General features: G+C 40.7%; 1 protein-coding gene across 6 annotated transcripts in view; it reads left to right on the top strand.

The window, feature by feature from the left end:
* The first annotated feature begins 5,866 nt into the window (after positions 1–5,866).
* LOC126403954 (adhesion G protein-coupled receptor L3-like) overlaps positions 5,867–20,808 on the top strand; it is a 278,598-nt gene continuing 263,656 nt past the window's right edge. For all 6 annotated transcript variants that reach the window (XM_050066833.1, XM_050066834.1, XM_050066836.1 and 3 more), the window contains exon 1: positions 5,867–6,456. The gene's annotated coding sequence lies outside the window, so the exon portion shown is untranslated. The remainder of the gene's footprint in view (positions 6,457–20,808) is intronic.

Genomic DNA, 20,808 nt, shown 5'->3' on the forward strand with positions numbered 1-20,808 from the left:
ATATGTTTAGTGGAGCAAGTCCTCCAGCCCGTATGACCACATAAGTCGTATGTTCCTACCCTCTAATACGAGTGTGAATTATGACTCCTGTCTGTCGGGGAACAAAGGCATACACAAGTAGTGTGACATGGTTGTTAGTGCAGGGGATCAAAGTGGATGGGTAGGTCAAGAACAGCTGTGACTTAAGCAAGGAGATTGTTGTTCAGCTGCATGTGGCAGGTGATCCCGATTTAATTTTACCATCACCTGTATTTGTCTTTTCCTAACCTTGACCAAGTAGTTCCTTAACTTTAAATGCAACCAGGATTGTATTATATGATGAACTTGTATCTAACACTTTTTGAAAATGTTCTCATTTTTATACTTTTAGTGCTAATATCACCAACACTTTTTTTCTGTAGGCCACTTTCCTAAGCCAAGTGCACATGCACACATTTCCCCACAAACAGCTGAAGGAGAGTGTCTAGTTGTCTAAGCACTTTAAGCACTGCTGCATATGTAAGTGTCAGCACTGTGGAGATGATAATTCCTAGGCTTGCTAGCATGGATAAACAGGGAAAATGGCTTCGACATTATTGGATTCACTTTGCACAACAACTGTCCCCATAAGCCTTAATTTTCCTGAACAGCTTTATATTTGGCAGGAGTTTCTTACAACAGCATGGTGAGTAGCCGTACAGAGGTTTTATGGTGCCATGCATCACTTTATGGTGTTCAATTATGACTGTGTCTCAGGTGCTTAACTCTCTGTATTTAGTAAATCCATTGTTGGCAGCTGGAAATTTAGTATTAGCATGTTACGCACACAGTTATACATATTGCCATGAACTGAAATGTTGGTGTTTACAAGGAAATAGACATTGAAATGAGTTTGTCGTTGTACAAATGACTTGGCTCAGAAACTGTTTGTTACATTTTTCACCCTTTCCTTATGCACATATTTATTCATTAACATTTTATAGTGTTTAGCTTGTGGCGTACTTAAGTACAATTACAAAAATAAACAGAAAAGAACAGACTATCTTTAGCATGAATATCCTTCAATTCTATTTTCATACTTGGCTCCAAATAAAAACTAAGTTTGTGACACTAAATACAATCTACTTTCTCTCATCAGTCTTAACTTTGTGAATACAATATACCAGCTCAGTCACCAGACCTTGTCATCAGGAGGTGGAGGAGATGGTGGATGGTATAACACTTAAGCGAGATGGCTTCCAAGCTGCAGATCACCTTCTGAAACTAACAAACAAAAAAAAACAGCTGTTTTTTGCCAGACATTGGTGGCGTTTCCAGTAGCGATTGTGCCAACAGAAGCAGTTGTTTTTTAGTGATACATTGCCAGCATTTCCAGCAGCAGTTGTGCCACCAGGAGCAATTGATTAACTATGCCACCAAAACCAGATCAACCAGATTTAGGCAGATATTGGTGGCATTTCCAGCAGCAACTATGTCACCAAAAGCTGTTGTTTTTTCGCCGGACATTGGTGGCATTTCCAGTGGCAATTGTGCCAACAGAAGCAGTTGTTTATTTAGCGATGCATCAACGGTATTTCCAGCAGCAACTATGCCACCAAAAGCAGTTATTTTTTAGCAAGACATTGGTGGCATGTGCAGTGGCGATTGTGCCAGCAGAAGCAGTTGTTATTAGTGATACATTGGTGGCACTTCCAGCAGCAATTGTACCACCAAAAGCAGCTGTTTTTAGCAAGACATTGGTGGCGTTTCTAGTGGCGATTGTGCAAGTGGAGGCAGTTGTTTATTTTTAACAAGACAATGGTGGTGTGTTCAGTGGTGATTGAGCCAACAGAAGCAGTTGTTTATTAAGCTTTACATTGGCGGCATTCCCAGCACTAATTGTGCCACCTAGACTGTTTTTTTTTAGCCAGACAGTGATGTCATTTCCAGCAGCAATTGTGCCACCAAAAGTAGTTGTTTTTTTAAGCATTTCCAGTGGTGATTGTGCCACCAAAAGTGGGAGTTTTTTAGTGAGACATAAGCAGCATTTCTAGCTGTGATTGTGGCACCAACGCTGGGTATTTCAAGCCAAAACATGTTCTTTTCCTGACCATAACCAAGTGGTTTTTGTGTCTAAACATAACCCCACGTGGACCACAGCATTGTTGAAACGCAGGAACATAGTCTAACATATCAGTGACATAATAATGTACAAATATAACATATCTGTGGTTTGAAGAAACATCCAATTCCAACATTTGTTCTTTTGGGGTTGATTAATGCATATTTGGTCATCCATAGCATCCAGTAAGACACAAGCATTCACCAGTTCACCCGTTTTGATATAAGTGCACTAGCTTTGATTCTGAATAAATACCAGAGGATTGTAATCGCTCCAACATGTAATGCAGCATGTTGCTATACAGACTGTTTTTACAGAAATGCAAATGCTCCATGATATGTTCACCAGCTATTTGCTAACATTGACTCCTGGCTGATTGGTGTTGGGCAGACAGAATACAGTACTTTTTTCCTCTAAAAACAGCTGCCTGCTGCTGCCAAAATATATGCTGATGAGAGCTGTAAGAGTGAACCAAAACCATAAAGTCCCAGGCCCAATAATGAACTGAAAGACACTATAAAGCTCTGCAGAGTTGACGGTAACAGAAGTCAGATGATAATTATCTTTGGTTTCACCTCTATAAGCAACCCCTGTCACATACAAGTAGTCATGCGGTCAACTTTAATGTAATAATATTGATTATGGCAGATTTAAAGATGTAAATCAGCCCAGGCTCCAACTTATAGAAAACATTTTATCGCTCTGTTCCCTCAATAAGGATTATTATAATGAAAAAGGTTTCAAACCATCTGTTTTTCAGTTTATAATATGAATTTTAATCATGATGTTTGTGTCATGATGAGCGTGAGTATGTGGGTGTTGAATTTGATTTAGTTAAAACACTTCACCTCCAAAATTGAACCCATTCTAATTTTGCAGTTTAGAGGAGGCATATGAAAATTAATGTATTTTATTTTAATTCCTGGAAGGATACTTTATCTGAATTGAAAGGTTTTTTTTAATCTGACAGCAGTAATGTTATCTCTGTCTTGAGGACAGTTAGTTTAGAATGTGCACAAAGAAATTTCTTCCAGCATGAAGTAGGGGGAACAAATCCTCGTGCTGTTCCACTTACTGTAAATGGTAGACTGGCAATACTAGAATAAAAGTTATTTTAATGCTGCTGATAGGGATATTTTATAAGCTTAAAATCTGACATGTTGGATTTCTCACAGTAAGCTGTTGATTGCCATTAAGTTGTTGTCTGATCACAGTTTTTTCTTTGTTTTACAACCTTGAAAAAGGGTTTTTTAAAACTGACATGAATTCAATAGAAATACCATTTATTCTTGATTTGTGATTTGTGATTCAGAGCTCCCATTCCTTTCCAGTTTTCAAAAACCAAACTGCTATATTCATGCAGTTTAGGGATGTTTCCTATCACTTTCATGATTTTCTGTCTTTTCCTGCAATAAAACTAGAAATAGTAGGGTCTAACTTGCCCTCATTTCCATGTTTTTGAAATGCCTTTCCATTTTAATGGAGGACGTGCAAAGCTTTTTTAATACTGTAATCATGAGGAGTGTGTTATTCAAAAGATAAAAAGGAACTGATCCGAATCTGACTAGAATCCTATTAGTCTGGAGGCATCTGCATCCCCAATACTGGTGTAGCATTCATGTTACTGCTAATGTGGAGACTGTTATTTTGTAGTTCTTGTATATTTTATGTAGCCGAGATGGCAGCAGTGTATTAAGGTGTCGCTTTGAAGCTACCTGGTTTATGCAAGTGTAATGGCAGGCAGCTTTGGTCAGTGCTCTACCTGGAGAAATCCATTTGCATCGGGGCTGCATGGAAAGCAGTGCCAGGGAGAGATAACGCTGCATCTTTTCAAACGCAGGCAGCCAGTTATTTTTCATCGGGGCGTTCAGGAGTTCAAGGTGTTTCTCAGACAGGAAACAAGTGCAGAAATGTGCTTTACCAGGTCTGTGTTCGCATGGGCTCATTAGTGGAGCACTGGGTGAGTGATTGGATGATTACTTGTTATTGTTTGATTGTAATTAGGATTATTAAAGTGATTAATTGGCTATAGGATGATTGAGATGTTGAATGCTGGCTTGCTCCAGCTGGAGATGTGCAGCTGGCACACTGTTCAAAGGTCACCAGAAACATTTCTTAGTGTTTTTTTAGCCCACCTTTTAACTTGGGTTTCACATATACAGTGGTTGATGGAGCTTTAACAGCCTCCAGCTAATTGATCGATATGAATAACAAGCTTCCTGCAAGAAAAAGGACCTTGAACCCGTCTTTGAGGACATGCTGTGAACAAAAACTGCTTGCATATATCATGCAACAGTATTCCCCAGGAAATGTAGTTTATAAACTGATTTACTTTTTACATTGGCAAATATTTTTCATTAAGCTTGCGTATCGACCACCATGGATGGATTATTGAACGGCCCTAGGCTACCAGGCACAGACACAGGGGCCCAAAGAGTTTGGGCCCTTCCCCTGGCATTCACTTGAAAATGTCATTTGAATTAACGTGTACTGACCAGAAGGAGACATAAAATGACCACAAAGAGACACAAAACAACCACAAAGAGATGCAACGAAACACAAAATAACTACAAAAATGGGCAAAACAATTACGAAGAGACACAAAGCAACCACCAGGAGACACAAAATGACAACAAAGCAACAAAACCACCAAAATTTGCTCAGAGACACATTGCCTCAGTAAGACAGAAAATTACCTCAAAGGGACCCAAATGACAAAAAGACACAAAACAACCACAAGGAGATGCAAATTGACCACGAAGAGACACAAAACAACCACAAGGGGACACAAAATGACCACAAAGAGACACAAAACAATAGCAAGGAGACACAAAACAACCACAAAGAAACACAAAACAACAACAAAGAGAGACGAAATGACCACAAAGAGACACAAAGCAAACACAATGAGACGTAAAATGACAAAGAGAGACACAAAACAACATGGAGACACAAAATGACCACAAAGAGACACAAAACAACCATAGGGAGACACAAAAAGACTACAAAAACACAAAAACAACCACAGGGAGACACAAAATGACTGCAAAGAGACATAAAACAACCATAAAGGGACATAAAATGACAAAGAGACACAAAACAACAACAAGGAGACACAAAACAACCAAAAAGACAAACAAAATGACCACAAAAAGACACAAAACAACTGCAAAGACAAACATAATTACCACAAAGAGGCACAAAACAACCTCAAGGAGACACAAAATGACTACAAAAAGACACAAAACGACCTCAAAGAAATAAAAAACCACAAACAGATGCAGAACGACTCCAAAGATACATAAAACTTCCACAAAGACTGTGTCTTCCTCCCATGTCAGAGAGGTGGTGGGGCCTTTTGCAAACCTTTGCCCAGGGGCCCATTGTGTCATAATCCACCCATGTCTGCCACACCTAAAGTCAGTGTTTGACATGTTCTGTCAACAGCTAAAATCTGGTCTACATTTCTATTATTGCACTGTTGATGGGCAGTTCTTATACTAGTTGCATTTTCAAGACGCATCGAAACTTATGAGAGAGAGATGCGGTGGATTTGGCATAAATATTGCAGGCAGGGGCGCACAGACAGAATGTAATATAACATAGGTGTCCTTGCCAGCCTCAGGCGAGATATACAGTACTGTAGGTAGAGAGGCTCTGGGTTGTAGCATGTTATCTAGTGTTTGCTGCTAGGTGGAGCCCGAGTATACGGCGAGAGCGGCAATCCACATCCGAGTTTTTCCTCTCACCTTTCACTGGCTCTCCAAACCCTCGGTCTCCATACAGAATTACTCCCAGCCAGTGCGCACAATTGGTTTGTCATAGTCGCAGAGAGAGCTCAGTTTTTGGGACCCAAACAACTTAGATTCTCTTCCCCTCACTGCGGAGCTTTTCCCTCACAAGACCCCCCCCCCCTGCCTTTGAAATTCTTCTGGATACTCTTTTTGTGTGTGTTTGCGTGCGTGAGTGGTGAGGGCTGCTGGCGTTTCGCCTTTCAGCTCCATGGGACGTGATGTAGCCCCCGCACAGAAGGACGCCTTGTGCCATAAAGGGATGTAAGGGGACAGAACCGTGGATACAACACGAGGAAGCTGCTGTTTCTCCCGGCGACATCACCAGGACTCGGATTCTGGACGCACAGCACATTGAGCCGAGGCGCTTTTTACGGGGATATTGAACGGAGCGGCTGGAGGCAACTATTTGGATTCGTTGTTGTCTCTCCTTCGACCCCTTTCATCAAGTCCATTCCTCACACACAGTGCGTAAGGACGGTGCCCCAGCGCCTCAAAGACACTTGAGAGAGAAATAATCGGTAATACTTTGAATGGAAGGACGCGAGCTATCCCTCCTTTTCACCACTCATGTCTAAATCCGCGGTAAGTGTGACTTTCCGCTGCAAAATGCATGTCCCTCTGTTTGTGCGCACATCCTGAATTATCTGCAGATTCAGCTCAGGGCGATAATAATGCCCATGAATGAATCCCCGCAGCAGTGTTCATGTGCTCTGTAATGTCAGTCTTGGCATGCACTCCACTCTTAATTACTTTAACTGGGCTATTGATGCGTTCAGGTGTAATCAGCGCCGATCATTTCGCAACATATTGATAGCCAATATGAAAATTTCAATTTCCTGTCGGACTAATTAATCCGTTCTGTAAGAGGGCTGGATTATGATCTGATGTATCCGGGGGATTGTTGAGCAGTGATAGGTTTCACATGGTGCTTGAAACAATAGCTTTGCAAAGAAGTTGCAGATTGGATGCATACCCATGAATGAAGTTTTTGCATTATAAGGTCATGCAGTTTAATTGTGGGTTTCTCTTCACTTTAAATTGGATACAGAGCAATTATTTCTATGGGTTGAAAGCATAAATTGTGTGTCTCTCAAAGGTGCTTGAATCAAGAAACAGATGCAGGCCTGTGTTTTATGTACTGGAGTGTGAGGGGAGATGCAGTGGTGTGAGCATCTGCATTTTTCATGATAGGTTGTGTTGAGAATAAAATATGCAAGTTATTCGTTACGGCTGTGTAGAATTCCATTTATATTTCACTGAACACTGCACAGCAAATATCATTATTTAATGCACACGTATGGAAAGACAGGGTGGTGAGTGGATGCCCCTGCTGAGGAAGACATGCTGTCCTGTGTCTGAGAGAAGTGCAGGGTTGAGGGGGCCACTGCACTGCATGCTTTGATGTGAGGACAGCTCTTTCAACATCAGAATCAAAGTGGGAAAGGTAACCATGCCTATCACTTTGAGACGGATCTGAAGTTTTCCTCATCGCCGCAAAAACGATGCCCTTCGTTTCCAAATCAGTGTTTGAAATGTAGCTCAACCTTCATTGGATTTCATCCTGAGTAATATAACAGCTGTGAACTTGGAAGGGGATCTGTCATGAGTAGTTTTTCGACCAGGGTTTGGCTTCTTTCCTTGTGATTCAGATGTGTGACTAACATCCATAATGTATCCCCCCCCCCCCCCCCCCCCCCCCCCCTGCCCTATTTCTGAATATCATTAACATTATTGCTGGTTGTATCCTTATTTGACAATTACATTCATTATGTCCTGGACTGCAGCACCATCTGTCATATAATCTGCATTGGTAGAAGTGCCCTGAAGCAGCTGACACACACACACACACACACACACACACACACTCAGTTTCCTCTACCAACAGTAAAAACCTTGACTTCCTCCGCCAGGGGAAACTCAAGGGGACATTTGATGCGTTCTGCCTAAACGGTTATGTCAACCTGCACTTTGTTTTCAGTGTGTCTCATCCATTCTGATTCAGCTAAATGCTGCTCCTTGTGGAATATAATCTAGGTTATATTTAATATAACAGCAGTTGAACTCAGCATCTGGTGTGATACCTGATGGGACGGCACTGTATGAAAATAGAATAATTGTTCCCATGCCTTACTTGAAGCTGTTGTTATGCTGCAGTCCATTGTAGGGAGGCAGTGTGCTGAATATGAGACACTGTGCTACATATTGATTGAATTGGGAATCTTGGGTAAAGAGACACGTTGAGATAGTGATATGTGGTAGAAATAAAAATGGAAACTGGCAGGGTACACATTGATCTACTGTATTTTAGTAGTTGTTAAATGTTCAAGAAATGTCTTTTTTCCCTCCCAGCTCTCGTAACTGGAAATATCTTTTAATTCACAGAAATGGTTTGAACCCTTAACCTTTAAACGCTTTACTGGACTCGTCATTCAGTCCTCCTTCTGTCTGTATAGTGACTCATTCTGTCGTATATTTTGTAGACTCCAACACTTTGTGCCTGCACACATTTTTTCCTGCTGTATTGTATTATGCCAATATGGGTTAATTTGTTGCCCTCATTGGGACACATGCCCTTTCTTCATTTCTCCATTTGTATTGTTGCTCAGAAATGAGCCCACTCTCTGTGATCACCCTGCTGATGTAGAGTAGTTTTTCAGCTTGTGATTTTTTTCCATCTGCAATTCCATTTATTTGATTTGATTTTTTGCCTTTTTGGACACGATTGCGAGCCAGGAGGAATCCAATTTTGTCATTGCGGTATGAATGGAGACATGGGCTCTTCAATTCCGTCATTAGGTTAGCTTGATGTGGGGTACAGCTTCATGGCTCGTATTATGTACAGTGAGGGCTTTTACTGGTGTATCAATTTGGATAACCATTCTTCAAAGAGGAGTGTTTGAAAAAACCTGTCAGTCCCACACACAAGTTTTCAGTCTATTGTCAACATCTTTTGTGCCACAAATGTAAGGGAGATACGGTCAGTCTGATTTTTCTTTAGATGTGCGACACCTATTGCCGCTTTAAACTCATCACCTAAACTGTAAAGACACTGAATTTCCTTTTAGTGAGACCTTCACTGTCCGACTATGCCCAAACACTAATCGACCCCGGTCTGAAAAGAAGTATTGCAGCGTCGCTCAGTGAATGAATACCTTTTTTATGTCTTTATCTAACTGCTTTGTCTGTAGTGATGTAGCACACCAGTGCACATTGAATATAATGCTCAAGGTCATACCGTACATACTTTTTCAGATGTTGGATTCATATTTACTCACATTGAATGTACAGTCGTCTCTCAGGATGGAAGGCTGTGGACTGGTTGTGGTTAACTTTCATGGTCCCATGGACGTTAGCACCAAGGGTAAAAATATTTATTGGAGTTTTTATTTGTTAAAGTCGGAAAGAGTCCATAAAGACACAGATTACAAAAACTGTTAATAGATTTAAACACTTTTTGGTAGTTAGGAATTACACTTAGGTTGTAGCAATTTGATTACAATTCCAACAAACTGACAGCAGTGGTTCCCAACCTTTTTCATTAAGGGACCCCTTTTCAATCATTGAGTAAAGTGACATATTTAATGGATATTTCACATTATATTCAATACAATAACAGTATGGAACAACTGGTAAACTGTACAATTGCCCCAAATAGTGAACGCAATAACTGCAAAAATGTAAAAATTTGAGTTTTCCTTGTATTGTTCAGAAATTTCTATACAATTCTCTGTCTGTATTATGCTTTTTTATGAGTTTATATTTTTTAACAGTCATACAAACGTATTAGGCTTTTTATTTGACAAATTTGGTTTAGTCTTCTCCTTGACCTCCATTCTTCCATTCACTCCTTGAATGTTTTGATTGTGTACTTTTCTAATGCAGGACAAGGCTGTTAAGCAAAGAGGGAAGGCTTCGTGGAAACAGCTTCTGTTCAGGCGCTCACCATGCCCTTGTCCTTTGCCACTTTTTTAAGCTAACTTTTGAATAGTTATCTTACCTTTAAGAAACAACAATTTTTAAAAAGTTTTCTTCATAGAAATGAATGAAATGCTGAGATTTTGGCCCACTTTTTTTTGTTCTTCCATCCCTTAAAATCAAGATGGCCTTGTAAAGATTTGGTGACCCCTAACGTTGGGAACTAGTGACCTACAATAATGTACGCTCACTCCTTGTCCCATTTACTTCAACTGAAGCTAGCTCAACGGCATGTGTAATCCGTAGAGCTGAAACAGTTGCCTCGTTAATCGATTAATCATTTGACAGAAAATGACTTTGCAGCTTTTTTTGAAAACCCCTTAATGGCTCTCAGCCTTTCAGCCTCTCAAAAACAAGAATATCTTTGGGCTTTTGACGTGCTGATCAGACAAAACAAGACATTTAAAGATGTCACCTTTAAATTTTACAGTATTTTCTGACATTTAAAGACCAAAAGATTAATCATTTGTCAAGAAAATAATCAGTAGTTCCAGCCAAAGTTCCCTTTGTTGGTGTGATGTCGTGGCTGTAATTTGGCAGACTTGCAGGTCAGATTTCACCCGTGTGCAAATTTAAATGGCAAATTTACCCCGTGGGCTGATACGAACACTGATGCGCTGTTTCTGGCACGAATCTGACAATGTGCCATCACCTTATTTTGCAAAATGTTACACTACCAGACTAGAAACTGCAGTATGACTCTCATACACTGTTCATGTTCTACTTGATAGTTATTTATTACTCATGTTGGATCTTTCTCAGGGCTGAGTGTGGGGCTGTGTGTAGGTGAACTTAACTGAAGGTCATGGTTTCCAGCATTCATAAATCCTTACATGGCAATCTTTATGTTAAATCTCCCTGCATGTGACATGACCATTCTCGAAAGATTAGACTTACTCATCATAGGCAGCTCTGCATGAGATCCTTGACAAGTTAGAAAATAAGGACTACAGAAGAAGAGAAATCTGAATTCTCACACAGGCGGTCTAAATGACGGATTTTAAAACGTATTTTTGCAGTTGAATGATTGTTTATCCCTGCGGCTGGATGCTGGCATGTTGAGCATCACAGAAACATCTTCACAGAGGGGAGATGACGCTTTATATTTTTTGGCAGATTTTTCCCCTGTGATTTTTAAAAAATGGGTGGCTCTGTCTCCAGTATAACCTCATAGACAAGGTAGCCTTGGTGATTAAAAAACACACTGGTTTATATGCTTTGAATTTATATATGATATTTTTGGGTCTTTTCAAGTAGAATACTTAGTCCTTTGGCAAAAAAGATAAAGCAGACCACCTACTGTACTGTATTAACATTCCTGTGGACCAAATCACACCCACTGCTACAGTGAGGCCCTTGGTTTTTCTAAGGTCCCAAAGACCAAAGTTATCATGCTGTTAGGAGGGAGACAGGTTGGTCTGACGGGGCCCTTTCTCTGGCAGGAATGTCACAAAAGAAGAAAAGCAAAAGCCGAAAATAAAAAAAGAACGCACATGGCCGAGGAAAGGTCCTCAAGGTCCACGCCTCTCAACACTTTAGCTGTCCTGTCTCATAAAGAGCTGGGACACAAAGGTTTTGACACAAGCTTTCACAACCCCCTGCAGGAAATGGAGGTTACGGTTTAGATGGAGACTTCAGCCAGTGCTTGATGGAAAGAACAGACAATAAGTTTTTTGATTCTGTATAGTTCTGCAAAGATTGACCCCAATGTTTGGGAGCATTTTAAGTGTAAAAGTCAAAGAATATAGAGGAAAACACACACAACTGCTTTTTAAAAATCGCATTTTTTGCTTTAGATACAGCACAAATGGTACCATACTATTGAATTAGAGCTATGATAAAGCCGACCCTACATGAACTTGCATAGTTTCTGTCCGAGCCTGACCCGAGCCCTTAACCACGACATCAGTTTTAAACCTGAGCTCGTTTGCAAACCCAAATTTCCACTGTAAGAATACAAAAAGTCCCCCCTATTTTTTAAATATTAAAACATTTCTTACAAGCCCCAGTCAACTGAAGTCTTTTCAGTGCAGTAGCAAACATTCGTGACACAGTCGCTGACATGCACCGGGAAATTGGAGCCAACCTGACCTGGTTCTGGGGAAATTTGAGAAATACAGCCCAGCCTGGCCCAAACCTGTCAGGTTGGGCCCAATTGGGTCCAGGTTGAGAATCAAAGCTCTAGGTTGAATATGTGTTCCAAAGTTACCAGGCATGGGCGTACATTTCGGGGCTGGGGGACGCAGGAGAAAGTATCTTCTCATTATTTAGAACAGGTCCCTCCAACCGAACACATGTAAGTACCACAGTCCTTTTATTTTGACAAAAAGACATTTCCACCCTAAAATGATGCAAAAAATTGTACACAAAAATTCACCAGAATGTAGGAAATCGTTTGAGGCTCAAAATTTCCTAAGAGAGGACCCCGACCCCCCGTTTCATATGCGTCCCCCCAATGTTGAAACAAAACCTGTGCCCCTGTCAACAGGTTGGGGCAAATGATTTTAGTGGAAGGGTTTGAGTGTTTGGCATCAATGCTTTTTGTGTGCTTATCACACCCCTGCAAATAACACTGAGAAATAAGAGGGTCTCTGCAGACCTATGAAACAGAAAGTACAGATGCACCCTGGTATTTGTGATAAAGAATAATCAACTGCTGCACTCTGTTGAGAAAAAGAGAAAAATCAACACTGTCTCTTCATCTCCCGTATTTGGTAAACCCAACTGCTATTTCCACCAGTGCACCTATTATTTACCAACATGATGACGGGGATTATCAAATTAATTCCAGGCCCTTCTCTGTGCCTGGTTTACGACCTAAAAAAAAAACGACACAAGAGTGGTTAGAGGAAGGGTGTGTGGTGTATCGATGAGCCTCTTTAAATCACTAATGGATTTGCGGGGGATTTTATACCACTCCAGTGAGTCTGTGGTGTGCTGAGGATAGGGCGAGGTCACGGAAACATTTCTCTACCATACCTCCAAGTTAAAACTCAGAGCCAGGAGAATGACAGTGACAATGAATAGGAAAAAATGGGCAAATATGTGACAGTGTGTAGTTGGAGATAAGATGACTGGCAAACCATGAAATCAATTGGGGCATTTTGTACTGTCACATTTACAGAACACACTCAGCCTCGACTGTTTTTTGAATTGCCCTCACACGTCATTTTAATCTATGCATTCAATTTAAAGAAAGGCCTGCAAGGCTGGTACATTGTCAAGCTCAAGTGTAGACGTTAGCATGACCAGTGACAGTGTGCTTTGAAAAATTCTTATGCTGCAGTTTTTATTATCTGCGAGCCACCCCTCCACCCTTAATTTGACACATAGTTAAGTTGTCCCCAGGGGGGTCAAAACACTTAGCAGGCGCATTTTAACACCCGACAACTTCTGCAGGGAGAGATACAAAGACAGCATGCCAGGGAGCGCAGAGCATTAACTAGCTCGTGCAAATGCAGATGATGCATTCATTTTATGAATGGAGATGAAGATGCCATCTTTGCATTGCAGCAATGATTCTTTTAAGACTGTTGCTCGCAGATAAGGGCCTCTGCAGTATTCCTGACCAGCAAACAGAACAGTGATCAAATCAGTGGCCCCTTACTTGATAAAATCAGCGCAGACGTTCTTAGCAAGTATATCTGTGTTCCAAAAAAGTTTGTTGTATAAAATTGTTAACCCTAGCCCCCCTAGACTGAACTGGCCCAAGGAAAATGAACGCCTACCAGTGAAAAGGATACATTCTCGGCTGAAGTGCAGATATGGACCCAAAAATGTCAACTTAGCATTTAAAGCAATCCAAGCCACTCTTACGACCCTGTTGGTGGTGTTAAAAGGTACCCAAAAGCTATCAAACTGACAAAGCCTGACGGAGCCGCAGTACATCAACCTCTTTACTACTCTGTAAAATCTGATACATTTGTCTATGTGCATTTTACAGTATGACGTTTTTTTTCCAACAATATTGATTGCTTTCCTTTGTTCTGAGGTTTTTTTTCCTTGTGAACTTTGGACCAGTGAAGAGGATTCAAACAAAGATGCAATGCTTCTCCGAGACCGAAGCTCTAAAAGAAGTTAATTTATGGCCTGTTTGGGAGGCAGGTTAGGGCTTGAATACATAATAAGGTAGTGCACCTGCAGCCGCATACAAATGAATGGAAATGACGGTTAGTATTTACGCCTCCCTAAACCATTGGGACCTCCTGATCTGACCACTAATTGGCCAGCGAAGAGAAATGAAGATAGCTTTCTTGTTCACAGGGTGCTGTCTCTGCAAATATCAGGTGCAGATTTGCGCATAGCAGCTTTGCACCCCGAATCCCACACAAGTCATCGATAAGTGCATCTTGAACTCATAGGAAAGCATTACAAAAGAGAATTATTCTAATGGAGTGATGCCAAACGGTCACTTAAGTTCATAGTTTGTGCTGTTAAAGTAATCTAATGTAGGTAGATAAGACATATTATTTATAAAGAACACACCTTTCCGAATGCTTTATAAAAACAGTTCTGTCAAAACAATTTGCTGTATAACTTGGATGATACAAAATACTGTAGCTCCTTAGCATGGACGAATTATAAGACAATTGGCCCCTGGGCACAGACACGTAAAAGACCACCCACTGCTCCCATATGGAACTAAGACCTCCAGATTGAAAGAGACACAAAATGGCAACACAATAAATTGTATAGTCTTTGTGGTTAATTTGTTCCTTTGTAGGTGTCTTGTGAATCTTTGTTGTTGTCTTGGTTCTCTTTGTAGTTATTTTGTGTCTCTGTGTTGTTGTTTGCCGTCTCTTTGTAGTTTTTTTGTCTTTGTAGTCAATTTATGACTCTTAATATGTGTTTTTGCGACTGTAGTTTTTGTTGTGTCTCTTTGTTGTCGTTCGGTCTTTCTTTGTAGTTTTTTGTCTTTGTAGTCATTTTATGACTCTTTATAGGTGTTTTTGAAACTAGGTTTTTTGCATCTCTTCAAAGGTTTTTTGCATCTCTCCGTTGTCGTTTGGTGTTTGTAGTTTTTTTGTCTTTGTAGTCATTTTATGACTCTTTATAAATGTTTTTCAGACTCTTTGTAGTTGTTTTGCATCTCTACGTAGTTCTTTTGCATCTCTTTGTAGATGTTTTGCATCTCTTTGTAGTTCCTTTGCATCTCTTTGTAGTTCTTTTGCATCTTTTCATAGTCTTTTGCATCTCTTTGTAGTTGTGTTGCATCTCTTCATAGTTTTTTTTGCATCTCTTTGTAGTTGTTTTGTGTCTCTTTGTTGTCGTTTGGTGTTTGTAGTTTTTTTGCCTTTGTGGTCATTTTATGACTCTTTATAGGTGTTTTTGCCTCTCTTTGTAGTTGTTTTGCATCTCTTCATAGTTTTTTTGTATCTTTTTGTAGTTGTTTTACATCTTTTTGTTGTCGTTCTCTGTCTGTAGTCATCATTCTGTCTGTTTAAAGTCATTTGCATCTCTTTCTAATCATTCTGCATTTAAATTTTACCCGTTTAGTAATCCATCAATGCTCCTCAGTACTTTAAAATCTTCGAAAAATGACGGCACATTGAAGAACGTCAAATTTGATAGTGTAACTATTATGTTTGGATAAATTCCATTACAGCATTTTTTTCATTATGCTTTACTTTCAGCCCGTCACTTCAAAAATGCTTGTAATGAAACACAAAGCATGAATGCCTTGCAGAAATGTTGATTACAATATCCTGCTGAACCTTTTAGATTAAAATACCATTTCTCTATTCATACTTGATCAAATTTGCAGAGGGTAGAAGCGTTTCTGCAGGTGGATAATTAAAGTGTTTTCACACAGGTGGTTGGCTTCACAATGAGGGATTTATGCTTTGTTTATGTGTAAGGTCATTTCATCTTTTTCTTAATTAAGAGAAGGCACATTTATCATGCACTAAACTAGGGTGTATTCTTTGAGTTGATCAGAGTCTGATTCCACTTGTGATTTCAAAATGTATTGCAGCGTTTCAGCATCTCCCTCTGTGCTTGTGACTTAGACCAAATTGATTTTCCTAATCAATAGCATAGGATTGGATTTAGGAGTGTGGGAGTTGGGGGTGGGGTCTGGCAAGGCCGACTGCCTCAGCCAGCAGGCTCCTCAAGAGTAGTCCCTTGTTTGTTCCCGTCTTTATGAGCTTCTGCTCACCAGGAACAGTGCATTTTAAATCTGGGCGCTTTGTACACCTGCTATCCTGCTTCATCTCAGGTTGGTATAATGACAGCAGAAATGTGTATCCACTGGCAAATATAAACTTCCCTGCCAGCCCTTTGTCACCTCTGGAATGGAGATGACTGAATTGATGCACCGCCCCAGTGGAGCAAAACCGTTTAAATGACAACACATTTTTGTCTCACCTTGAACTTAATTGACTGCCTGAAAGCTGGCGTTTGAAAAGTGCTGACAGAATGACTTCTCTTGTTGTTTGGAAACGGTAGCTATTGACAGAGCCTGTTCTGTGTTGTTTTCATACTGCTGTCACACCTGCGTGCATCTGAGTAGCACATTTATGAGTAAGGATGGATGGTGTCTTCATACTGCTGTGCATTATGGATGGTTCATGTGACATGTATTACTCCTAATGGGCTTAATGTCTGTATGCATTAGTATGTATCGCAGTTCTGCAGGGAGGAGAAGTGGCAAATGTGCTCCTTACTATTCAAGGGCGAATTAAAGTACATGGATCGCTATTTAGTCACATTCCGTGCAAGTTGGCTTTGGAAATGGAAGTATCTAATATTCCCACTCCAGCCTGTTAGTTAGAAAAAGCAGTCGTTAACAAGGCACCTGATGACAAGTAGGTTGATGACCCAGGTGTCCACCAGTGTCCCTGTCAGTCATGACAGCTGGAGGACTGGGTAGCAGTTACGCTGTCACTGGAAACGACCAGCTACCCCCACTCCTCGCCATCCATTCGTACACTGGTCTTGCCTGTGATGCTGAGCTGCTACGGCGCAATGGTGGCAACTGTGGGATTTCTTAGAGGGGAGCCACAAGACTGTAATCAGTCATTATGTCAGAAGCGAACCCCGTGAGCCCCACTCCAGCTCATTCAGCCAAATAATAAGCAGCAGATAACGGCGCTGGCGTGCAAGCAGGAACAGAGCCCCCCCGGGCGAGGAGCTGGAAAACGGGGGGCCTTTTCCTTTCGGCTGCCTACGCAGGGACGTCACCTTGGTTCAAGGGCTGGATCGAGCTTCATACGGCGGACTGAAAATTTCGGCAGAGACCTCCCTCTGGGTTAATGGCAAACACACCTTGAGGTGCTGACAAGGAATGTGTATTTCTTTGTCTAATGATTGCAGGCAGAAATATGCTGGAGAGTTAAATGCTGTGTCAAAATATAAACTCAGATCAGGTAGCACTACAAAGGGAAAGGCTGAACCGGCGGCTAGATGGTGCTTCCTAATAGACTGTAGATGTCTTAATGTGTTTTTCACATTTGACACTTGAACAAGGTTCTTTTTGGAAAGCCCATTAAAACTTTATATTGTATGCATCCTGAAAAAAAAAGTCCACTGTGAAGTTATAGCTGCGACCAGCTTTGTTGGTCAGTTGATTGGTCTCCAAAAATTTCCCCACCCTTGTCGGCCACAGTTTTTACCCCAGGAGGCTGAAATTTGGCATGGCATTCAAGTATGTCTTTGTATTTATGCTAATTGGCTAAAAGGGGGAGGGGGGGTGGGGGTGGCAATGGCAGTGGCCTATTGCAAAAAAGTGGCATAACTTCCAAAGGGATTCACAGCTTGTTTCGTTTCTATTTCCTAATGTTTCGTAATAGGCATTTTGGACCAGAGGAACTTTTTCATAGTTCTTAGAACCCCACTTTTTTGTGCCTTTGTTGGGGCCATCTTACAATGCTGTTCTGAGGGACTTTTTAGCTCCTAGTTTAGAGTAGGTACTTTCTCAGCAGAAGAGGAACAATGAGTGACCTAAGTATGTAGTGATTGGTCCAGAAGTCAGTGGATGTTGATTGGATGAACACAGCCAATGCCGCACCGGCAATCGATGTTTTTAAAAATCCATTAGAAATACATTAAACAACATCTTGCAAGAAAATAATGGAAGAAAATGCAGCAGATGGACCAACAGTGAAGTCCAGGCTTTATTTAGCATATATGTGATGGTGGAAACACAATGCAATTTGGACTCGTCAAAGCAAAATTGGCGGTACTATACCAACTGCCGGCTGGTGCACAGTACTTTGCTTACAGTATTTCACCAATTGATGTTGCAAATGGAAACAGAAAAAAACCCTGAAGGTATGTAGTTCTTTGGGGAGCCCCAGAACTGAAAATGCTTGTGAGACATTGAAAGATCGCCTCAGTCTTAGTAAAGGTTGGTGGACTGCGTAAATACCAGGGATAACAATGGAAACAAGTCCAGCACTTTATTGTTCTGGACTTTACAAACTCTCATATATGTTGGATTTTACAAACAATGCTGTAAATTAATCAAAATTTCCAGTCACAGATCTCAATGAGCATTATTTCAGCATTAGCATTGACATCCTTGCAGTGTTTAATCATTCAGATGCCTCCACAAGACTGCTGACTATGTGATATTGAATAAAAAACCACCCCCTCCTCTTTTAAGCCCCATTCCTTTCCCCTCCACCCTCATGGAGTTTTGTCATTCCATAACAAGGGTCACAGTCCCCCATTGTCTCGCAATAGCATTCCTCGACATGGTAGTATTGACTGGTTCTGCTGGGCGAGCGTTGCTATATAACATCCATACATCACTGGGAAGACAGAATGACAGACAGTGGGAGTTGAGATGTCAGATCGTCCTCTCCAGGCTACTGACATCCACTCCCTTCCTGCTCTCCACAGCATTGATAGCCCCCTGCTTCCGCACCATGCTAGTGCACTTGACATGCCCGTGATATAAATTTTCTTATAGTGGATGGTGCAGGAATAATTCTGCTTCCGATTAATGTTGTTTTAAAGGTTCTCGAGCGGCTCTGAACATACATTCACAGAGATATGAATGTTATTTGTTCATCGACTGCTGCATTATAATTGGTTCACTACTGTATGCATGCAAAGATTGATAGCTAGATTAATCTCATCAAAATGTTAAGCTTTTATAATCTTCTCATGGACCCCTTTTACTCTCTCATACATAATAAATGTAGGTAAAAGTCAGGCTGATATAGAGAAATAGCTTAACACAAGAGCATGCTCGTTCAACATGGAAAATATGAACCTGCTGCATGCCACCAGACAATGAGCTCATACAGGTCAGCGTAGGTCCACCCTTTATGGAATTTCTGCCCATAATGATTAATAAGGTAGGTGTAGTTATTGCCTTGGAAGTCATCAGTGGAATGTTGCAGTTAATTTTCAGTACACCTGTGCCTGCAGTTTCTCTTTCTTAATGCATTGTTCTGTCTATATTATTTCTGTGTGCTGTACAGTTTCTACTAATGAACAGCCCATTATTGATTTGTATAGGGCAACAAAGATTGCTTTGTTCAACCGTTTCTTATCAGTCCAGTCTCTCTCAAAGAGGTGTCGAAAGCAGTAGAAAGACATCCCACTACTTTTGGCGACTCCAGACCAAAAGTCCATTTAGCGGGGGTTCTGTTGTCACTCGTGAGCGCTGTGAAAGGTTAGGCTCCTGTAATCTTGTTTATGTTTTTGGTCAGTAGTAAGCCTCCCTAAGCCAGCTTTGTGTCAAACACAGCTGGAGAGGCCTTTACAATTGCAGCAGAGCAGAAATAATTGGTCCAGCAGCTTGGATGCAGCCATGACACACAGGTAATTTGCTAATTTCTGTCTCTCAGCTGGTGTTATCAGTGCAGGAAGCTGTGGCTTTTGGAAAGAGTGTGTTAAAATGATTTATACTCTTCGTGCTGCTTTGGTAGAAATGGAAATTAAATGGGACGAGCAACTTGAATAAAAGAGGCTTTGGTGTGGCTTTTGTACCAAATTACAATAATTAAACATGACCCCCTGAAATCTCCAATTAAGTGTCCTCATCACATCTCCCTGTTGGGTTGGTTGTGTCCTGCTGTACTGTATCTATCACTGCAAACAAAGTGCACATGCTCATCCAATGAATTGCCACAGAGTAGTTGTCAATAACCTGACCTTCCATAGAGGGCTGGACAGTATGGAGAAAATCAAAGATCACAATTAAAGATGTCAGTTACAGTTCATTTAAGTTATATCACACCAGAAGGAGTGCTGTTGTACTGTATATCAGGAGGCCAAGTGCCGAAGATAATCACAGCCGTGCTGATATTCAGTACAACAGCATGACCTCGAGTGTGATATTGCTTTTATTGCTTTGTTGCTTTTACTGTCGCCTAAGTGTAGTATTCAGACTTCTTTCCCTCCCTTTGTCCTTTTGTGAACATTCACTGTTTAACTGAAATGTTATTTGTGGTAATGTGTTTGTTTTGACAATCCTTAATGTTGGCTAAATAACGGTTAACATAATGGTTCACAAGACCTGTGAAGCGGAGTGATATTTGCATAGTTAAAAAAACAAGTGCTGTTATGCTATATATCAGAACTCACGAAAGGCCTCCTGGCCAGGCACAGTGCTCGGTCGGAACTAACTGTTTTGTCATTTGTTTTTGATAGCAAAAATAACCCCCTAAAAACAGAAATCACATGAAATACAAAAGGCTTTTGGTCCAGCGCTCGGTTGATTCAGTGAGCTTTAGTACTACATTTTCAAGGGCTATCAATTTAGAGAGGGGGAAATTTAGTGTTTTATAATGTAAATTTCTTGCCTTTTCTTTTATTTGCTGTTGGCTTTACAATATTGTAGGGTTGACTATTGGTGCTTCCACAAAATATTTACACAAGATTTTTGATAAAATATCATCAGTAGTGTGGATATGATGACTAAATAGGTAAAGGCAAATAATAGAGCAGCTTCAACAGTGTGGTATGTTCAGAAAATTACATCACTTTACTGTAATGCAGCACTTA

The sequence above is a fragment of the Epinephelus moara genome, chromosome 17, assembly GCF_006386435.1.
Source record: "Epinephelus moara isolate mb chromosome 17, YSFRI_EMoa_1.0, whole genome shotgun sequence".
NCBI lineage: Eukaryota > Metazoa > Chordata > Actinopteri > Perciformes > Serranidae > Epinephelus > Epinephelus moara.